Below are 9,142 nucleotides of genomic sequence, written 5' to 3' on the forward strand. Positions count from 1 at the left end.
ACACAGATATTTACATGTTTATTATATGTTTGTGAGGATTATATGTATTTTGCCTTGTTTTCCTATGCATATATAATCACACACCTTTCATCATCAATTATTTTCATTCCTTGTCCCTTGTATTTGTTTTCACTTGTTTTTTTATATTATTGTTTAAATTTAGTTCATATTTCTCTTAAAGTTTAGTACACTCACGAGAAGTCGAAAGAGTTGTTAATTTCTAGGAAAAGTCCAATTAATTTAATTTTCACATACACAGATATTTACATGTTTATTATATGTTTGTGAGGATTATATGTATTTTGGCTTGTTTTCATATGCATATATAATCACACACCTTTCATCATCAATTATTTTCATTCCTTGTCCTCTTGTACTTGTTTTCACTTGTTTTTTTATATTATTGTTTAAATCCAGTTCATATTTCTCTTAAATGAGAGAAATGCAAATAGTAAGATTGTGACAAGAAATATCACATTTATGGTATTAGGAATGGGCATTGAAGGCCTACTGCACCTTTACCATCATTTTGATGTTCCAAGGTAAACATCATATATGTTGCAGTTGTGGTCCAGAGCTTTCAAAGAATATTAGTGACCTTGGAATATAGCATGTACCTGCACTGGTAGTTTGTGTGTGCGCGCGCGCTCGCGCGCGCGTGTGGAGAGGAAAACAAAAGGACATTTTCATTTAGCTAGCCATTTGTCTTCATTAATATTTGCTCTAGTTTGTTGAGGGAGTGTTGTGGGTGCTAAAATGGATATAACATGTAACAAAATTGTTTTACTTTTCATACCATTTGTTAGTTTTCAAGATGATATAATTAATCTATGTTGATATTATGAAGAAAACTAAATGACTGTTTTTTCTTCTCATTGGTATAATTGTCTACCTAACTTGAGGGCTTGCTGAGTTGAAAAATAAGTTTGGGCATACCCCCAAAACAATGAGTAAGCGCTGGTCTGATAATTAATTTAACCACACTAATGCAGCTGGCATATATTGCATGTTTTACTTTTCACATCTTTATGGGACATTTATGGATTTGATATTTTATCAATGTCGTCTAAGAACAATTATGAACATTACCACATCGTCACATTAGAGGTATTTCTAAATTCACATATAAACTCGAACTTTCTAGTAAAGTTAAGTATCACATGAGTCACTATGTGTCGAACCATCATTTGTCAGAATCAAATTTGTCATTTGTAAATCAATTATCTACTGTATTTATTCCTAATAGTGTGCAGGAAGCCTTAACTGACCCTAGGTGGAAAGTAGCTATGAAAGAAGAGATGAAATCCTTACAAAAAAATAAAACTTGGGAACTCATTGATCCTCCACCAGGAAAGAAACCAGTAGGATGTCGATGGATTTACACTGTAAAGTATAAAACTGATGGCACAGTTGAACGCTTTAAAGCAAGATTGGTGGCAAAAGGTTACACCCAAACCTATGGAATCGATTACACAGAGACGTTCACACCTGTAGCCAAAATCAACACAGTTCGGGTCTTGTTATCCTTAGCTACGAACTTGGATTGGCCATTGCAATAATTCGATGTGAAGAATGCCTTTCTGCATGGTGAATTATCCGAAGAAGTTTACATAAATCTCCCACCAGGATGCATGATACCCGAAAAGTATAGTCGGAAGGTCTGCAGGTTTAAGAAATCATTATATGAGTTGAAACAATCTCCGAGAGCATGATTTGGAAGATTCACAAAGTCGATGACAGCCTTTGGCTACCGTCAGAACAATTGAGACCACACATTATTCTTGAAGAAACAACAGGGTAAGATCACTACACTCATTACATGTGTAGATGACATGATGGTTACAGGGAATGATGCTGAAAAAATGAAGGCTCTCAAGAAGTACTTGTCCAAAGAATTCGGAATGAAAGATCTAGGTCCTATGAGATATTTTCTTGGAATCGAAGTATCTCAATCTAATAAAAGAATCTTTCTATCTCAAAGAAAATATGTCTTAAATCTATTACAAGAGACTAGCATGATAACATGTCAACCAACTGAGACACCAGTGGAAAAAGGACTGAAATTATGTGTTTAGTCTAACCAAGTACCTGCTAATAAAGGAGGATACCAAAGACTTGTAGGGAGATTGACGTACTTAGCACACACGAGACCGGATCTGGCTTATGCATTGAGCATTGTTAACCAATTTATGCATGATCCTGGAGAGCAACATATGAATGCAGTTATGCGCATTTTGAGGTATCTGAAATCTGCTCCGAAAAGGAATTTTGTTCACTAAAAATTGCAAATGAAATTTGAAATTTCTGAGGTATCCTCAAATTCGAATGTATTAGTTAATGTTAAAATGCCCTTTTAACTTTTATAAGAATGTTATTAAGCTATCTATCAAAAAAAAAAAAAAATTGCAATTAAGTTTTATTGTAATCCCTATTTATTGGCTGGACTATTCTTATAAAAGTTAAGAATCATCTATTGCTATATTTTCCACAATCTGGCTTGAAATTTGTTTTTGTGAGAGGGAAATGACAAAAGGTCAAAAAGAAAGAAAAGACTGAAATTAAAGAATTTCGAAAAGCAAGTAAAATAAGAAAATCAAGTAAAGTAAATGAAACGAAAAGTAACATTTGTGTTGTTGAAGGACAGTTCTTCAATATTCAGTTCTGCTACTTATATTAGCCTTGCTAGCAGCTATTTTTGTCAACAAGTAACAAATGCTACCAATAGTTTTCTACTTGCAAACTAGTAAAACTGTGACCATAATGAAAAAAGTGATACATAAGGTGATAATCACCTATCACCACAAAGGTGATAAACACAAAGGTGATAATCAATCACCTTTGTGATATGTGCTGGATCGGTTACACCCACTAGCCTTGTAATTGGGTTACGGAATTGCTTGCAGTCCAAATTACATGTTCTTGGACCTTTGAACCTGAGCTTTCTTTCTTCCTCTTGTTGGACCGATAAGGTGTGCTGATGATGGACTCTTTGCTGTTGATGTGTAGCGTTGCTATTGGAAGGAAACTTTTCCCTCTACAGTAGAGAGAAATTGCAAATGAAATTTGAAGTTACTGAAGCATCCTCAACTTTTAACTTGTATAAGAATGGTATTAAATTTGATTTTTTTTCTAATTGTTATCATACCCCCATATACTCTGTAAAATTTTAAATATGCCCTCACTAAAAATACAAAAAAATCCAACCATAAAAATATGCCACCTCTAAAAATAATTTTTGGCTCTTACTTAATCACTCTTTCTATTATTGTCATGTTAAGTTGTTTTATGCCATTATAGATATGAAACTGCAACAGCTAAATATGCGTTTTATGCAACAGCTATATATTCATGTGTGTATATATATATATATATATATATATATATATTAAAAAGATAAGAAGTACCTAACCTAATTACATAAGAACCACAAAGTCTACATAATTACAATATATATATATATATAGATTATTTCTATAACTTCTATTTCTTTTCTTTTTTAATTCCTTTTTTTATTTTTTTCTTTTTTCTTTTTTCGTTTTTTTTTTGGTCAATTATGTCTACAAGAAAATTTGAATCTGGGATTAGAAATCTGCATAGATTGAATCTGAAACACTTTTTATCAACATGCAAAGCTTTTTGAAGATGTAAATCTTTTTAGAACTAAAAAAAAAAATCATAACAAAAACTTTGACAATCAAAAGTACTTCATATAGGGTAAAAGTTGTAACGATACTTCTTGAAAATTAAAATATTTTTCAAAAAGCATGCTTTTGAATGAATTCCATAGTGTTGGAAGGGGCTTGCCATGAACTACCTCACACTCTGCTTCCACTAGCAGATTCACAAATAGGATTAATAAATTGGTCAAAAGAAGAGATAAGGTACTGAGTGGTGAATTGTTCAGATTTAAATTGGTAATGTTTTTGTTAATTACCCAAATAGGATTTATATGCCTTAATCAATCAATTGTCTAAAAAAACATTGTTAATTAACTAAATAACCTTAGAATTATTCAACTATGCTATTTATACTTGATGTAATTTGTGTTTGTTGGATTTAAATCATGAGAGCAAGTATTGGGTCACGTGGCTTGTTGGTGTCTGCTTCTGCCTCCCATTAGAAGTGTCTTTTTAAGATCCGTAAAAAATGGAGATTGGAGATGGTGTATTTTTAATTGTGTAAGTGAGTACACCTTAGTTTGGTACACTCACGTGAAGTCGAAAGAGTTGTTGATTTTTAGGAAAAGTCCAATTAATTTAATTTTTATATACACAAATATTTACATGTTTATTATATGTTTGTGAGGATATATTATATGTATTTTGGCTTGTTTTCATATGCATATATAGTCACACACCTTTCATCATCAATTATTCTCATTCCTTATCCTCTTGTATTTGTTTTCACTTGTTTTTTTATATTATTGTTTAAATCCTGTTCATATTTCTCTTAAAGGAGAGAAATGTAAATAGTAAGATTGTGATAGGAAATATCGCATTTATGGTATTAGGTGTGGGCATCGAATGCCTACTGCACCTTTCAAATTGATATTTTTGGGAAGATAAAACTGTGACCAAAATTTGGGCCTGCTGGATCAGTTACGCCCACTTGCCTTGTAATTGGGCCACAGAATTGCTTACAGTCCAAATTACATGTTCTTGGACCTTCGAATCTAGGCTTTCTTTCTTCCTCTTGTTGGACTGATATGGTGTGCTGATGATAAACTCTTAGCTGTTGATGTGTAGCGTTGCTATTGGAAGGAAACTTTTCCCTCTAAAGTAGTGAGAAATTGCAAATGAAATTTAAAGTTACTGAAGCATCCTTTACTTTTAACTTGTATAAGAATGGTATTAAGTTTTAGTGTGATCCCCCCTTTCTATCTATTGGTTGTTGCTATATTTTGCACAATATAGCTGGCATGAAATTTGTTTTTGTGAAGGCAAGGAAAAAGGCGAAAAAGAAAGAAAAGGTTAAAATTGAAGAACATATAAAAAACCTACTCTAAAATACTACTGCTACTTAAGTCGCTCCAAAACACCTCACATGCCTTCAATTATTTATTTTTTACAATTTACAATGAGCCATTACTACTTGACAATTACTTTTCCTCTTAGCATTTTGTTAATTGTATTACAGTTCATTATCAGGTACAGAGTTACCTAGATGCAAGTTTTACAATAATTGAAATTTGAATAATAATAACCATCCTTGAATAAAGTTGATCCTATATAGGGGTGCACTCGATACCCTTCTCATCTAAGTAAGAATAAAATAATGTGCTCTCAACTTTATTCTTGGATTTTATGTAAGCCATGGCAATAGTGATAAAGGGAACACTAAAAAAGGGTTTTATTTTATTTATTTATTTATTTTTGGTATGATCAAACTATCAGCATAGTTTAAAAACTTCTTTATTTAACATATAAGCAATAATCATTGTATTTTTCTTTTTTTTCCCTAGTTTGGGTACTCACACACACATGACTTCACCCAAACTCGAACCCCTAACCTCTCGAAGGTAAGGGCTTGATACCACTAGGCCACTTGGTCATTGTATATACACATAGAGAAAAGAAATAGAAAGAATTCTAAAAGATAATTTGATTCTAAAAATTTATGTGTTAAAATTTCATTTTAAAAAACCACAATAATGTAATAAAATACCAAAAATTGAACTAATAGTAAATAAACAACGTGTATGTAAACAAATAAACATATATATATATATATATATATATATATATATATATATATAAACACACACATGTATATAGATGCACAATCTCATCTGAAGCATCAAGGGGCTTCCACAACCCACAATCAAGCATTTAAAAAACGAAAAACAAATCACAACAGCAAACCCATATGAATAATCTAGACAACAGCTACAAATAATCATCAAATAAAATTGAATAAAACTAGAATATGATCTATCTATGTATACGAGTGTTGTATCAGTATATATATACCTTGAAGAACATAAGCGACCTTGGCAAAATCAGAGTAACGAGGGAGGGCGAAGCCATTCTTCTCAAGAGCGAGCTTAGATGCGCCTATGTTGCCTTCCTTCAACATGGCGAGTTCATTGGGACACAATGCGTAGTACGCACCCCCATTCCCTCTGTAAAACTTCTTCGCCAATCTTGATGATGGTTCGATTGGTTCTAGATTTGGCTTCATGAATTCATGAACTGGGATTGCAGGTCTGGGATGCAGTCCTGAGCAGGTCTCTGAAATTGCATTAATAGGCGTTTGTCAATATCCCCAAGAACAGAGAGAGAGGTAAATCTTGTAGTAATTTGTAACTAAGAATTAAGAAATGGATACCCAAAATTGATAGGATTACAGTGCGTGCAGCCAACTGTTCAGCCTCCTCCTTGTTTTTGCCAGCATTACCAGTGTATGCACCACCATTGAAAACACAAGAAGATACAAAAGCTGGAAGCAACCTTGCCTGTTGAATTGTACTGTAAGTCGGTTTCTCCAATTTCATCCTAGATGCATATTCATTTAGGATAGACTTGCAGAAGACTGGATCCTGGATAAGCTACAAAAAATAAAACATAACAAAGCCTTCCAATCAGTATTCCTAAAATGAAAATATAACTCATTTTTGCATTACTACTTATACATCCATTTATACAATACATCATAATGAATTAAAAAGGTGAAAATATCAGTGTTTACAATAACAAACCAACAATAATAACATAATAAGTTACGATGACTAGTATTTTCGGTTGCTTGCCATAATATCTCATCATATCAGGATACTGATGTCTAAAATTCACATACACTCAACAACAACAACAACCCAAAAAAAAAAATTGTGGGGAGGGGATGGAAGAAAGAACCATGCATGAGACTAGCCTGGTGAATAAGAGGGCATTGTGCATCCTTTGTCTTTTGTGATATGACCTCCAACGCAACTCGGGCAACATCTTGGTCGGCAGTCTTTCGATGACAAAATGTGATAGGAGATGTATAGCTTGATCCATCCACTTTGACAGTGGACCTAAACCTCGGTTAATGCTCAGATCCTTCATTATTTGTTTGATATACTGGGAGCTGTATAGCAGATTTTTGTGTGTACTCTTGTAAGCGATTCTTGTACCTGTTCTTGGAGATCTAAGAAAAATCAAGGCAATTAAATTATTACATAAAGCAATGCAAGGCATTAGATTCAACTTTTCTCTCTTTTCTTGCATTTTCTGAGCAACCAAACAGATCGGGAAAAAGAGGAGAGCGTAGGTAAGGGGTTACCGGAAGAGGATTGAGGTAGAAGCTCCATATTTTCTGATTCAGCCGTGTAGGGTTGGAGCTGTTGCGACCCTGCACACTCTTGAGACATCGGTGAAAGTGTGAGTAAATGTGAGTCTTAGAAGTTTGTTTACACTGAGGGGAAAATTTGATTATCAACTCAGCGTTTGGCGAGAAGGAAATGAAAAAGGGATGGTAAGTGCAGGGTGGTAACCTCTATTTATGCGAGGGTTGGGACTTGGGAGCAGAACTTGGGTGGGCCACCAAACTTGGGAGCAGAACTTGGGTGTGACTGCCATCCGCATCTCTGATTGTTTGAAATATTAATAATAAAAGTTATAATTAATGTGTTTTTTTTTAAATGAAATTTTAACACATTAATTTTTAGAATCGAATTATCTTTTAAAATTCTTTCTATTTCTTTTCTCTATATGTATGTATATACAATGATTATTGGTTATATGTTAAATAAAGAAGTTTTTTTACTATGCTGATAGTTTGATCATACCAAAATAAATAAATAAATAAAATAAAACCTTTTTTTAGTGTGCCCACTATCACTATGGTCATGGTTTACATAAAATCCAAGAATAAAGTTGAGAGCACATTGTTTTATTCTTAGTTAGATGAGAAGGGTATGGTGTCCACCCCAATATAGGATCGACTTTATTCAAGGATGGTTATTATTATTCAAATTTTAATTATTATAAAACTTGCGTTTAGGTGACTCTGTACTTGATAGTGAGTTGTAATACAATTGACAAAATGCTAAGAGGAGAAGTAATTGTCAAGTAGTAATGGCTCATTGTATTTTTGTAAAAAATAAATAATTGAAGGCATGTGAGGTGTTTTGGAGCGACTTAAGTAGCAGTAGTATTTTAGAGTGGTTTTTTTTTGGAAGTTCTTCAATTTTAGCCTTTTCTTTCTTTTTCACCTTTTTCCTTGCCTTCACAAAAACAAATTTATGCCAGCTATAGTGTGCAAAATATAGCAACAACCAATAGATAGAAAGGGGGGATTACACTAAAACTTACTAAGGTGTAGTCACTTACACAGTTGAAAATATCCAGTTGGAAATACGCCATTTCCAATCTACAAATTTTATGGATCTTAAAAAGACACTTCTAATGGGGGACAGAAGCAGACACCAACAAGCCACATGACCTAATACTTGCTCTCACGATTTAAATCTAATAAACCCAAATTGCATCAAGTATAAATAGAATAATTGAATAATTCTAAGGTTGTTTAGTTAATTAACAATGTTTCGTTAGACAATTGATTGATTAAGGCATAGAAATCCTATTTGGGTAATTAATAAAAACATTACCACTTTATTTCTGAACAATTCACCACTCAGTACCCTATCTCTTTTTGACCAATTTACTAATCCTATTTGAGAATCTACTAGTGGAAGCAGAGTGTGAGGTAGTTCATGGCAAGCCCCTTCCAACACTACGGAATTCACTCAAAAGCTTGCTTTTTGTAAGTATTTTAATTTTCAAGAAGTAACTTTAGAGCTTTACCCTATATTAAGTACTTTTGTTTGCCAGATTCTTTTTTTTTTTTTTCCATGCGCTGATTCAAATTTTCTTGTAGAAATAATTGACAAATAAAAAAATAAAAAGAAAAAAAATATAAAAAGAAGTTATAGAAATTAAAATATATATATATATTTGCTTTGCTGAAATAAAATGTAGAACATTGTGATTTCCTCAAAATGCAATGCAATGATTACCTCAAAATGCAATTCAAATTTTGTTACTTTATATTGTAAAAAAATAAAAAAAATAAAAAAAATTTATTTAAAAAAGATCATAAAAAAATTCACCAAATAGGATTTAGTTTGCAAAGACAAGAATTACAGAGCACAAACATTACT

The 9,142-nt window shown here is 32.6% G+C and overlaps 1 pseudogene; it reads right to left on the reverse strand.

The window, feature by feature from the left end:
- Nucleotides 1–5,874: 5,874 nt before the first annotated feature.
- On the reverse strand, nt 5,875–7,351 carry LOC132309417 (double-stranded RNA-binding protein 4-like; annotated as a pseudogene).
- Between the last annotated feature and the right edge of the window lie 1,791 nt (nt 7,352–9,142).

This window comes from Cornus florida, unplaced genomic scaffold, assembly GCF_030987335.1.
Source record: "Cornus florida cultivar Cherokee Brave unplaced genomic scaffold, ASM3098733v1 CherokeeBrave_3.0.0_Hap2_Chr05, whole genome shotgun sequence".
Lineage (NCBI taxonomy): Eukaryota > Viridiplantae > Streptophyta > Magnoliopsida > Cornales > Cornaceae > Cornus > Cornus florida.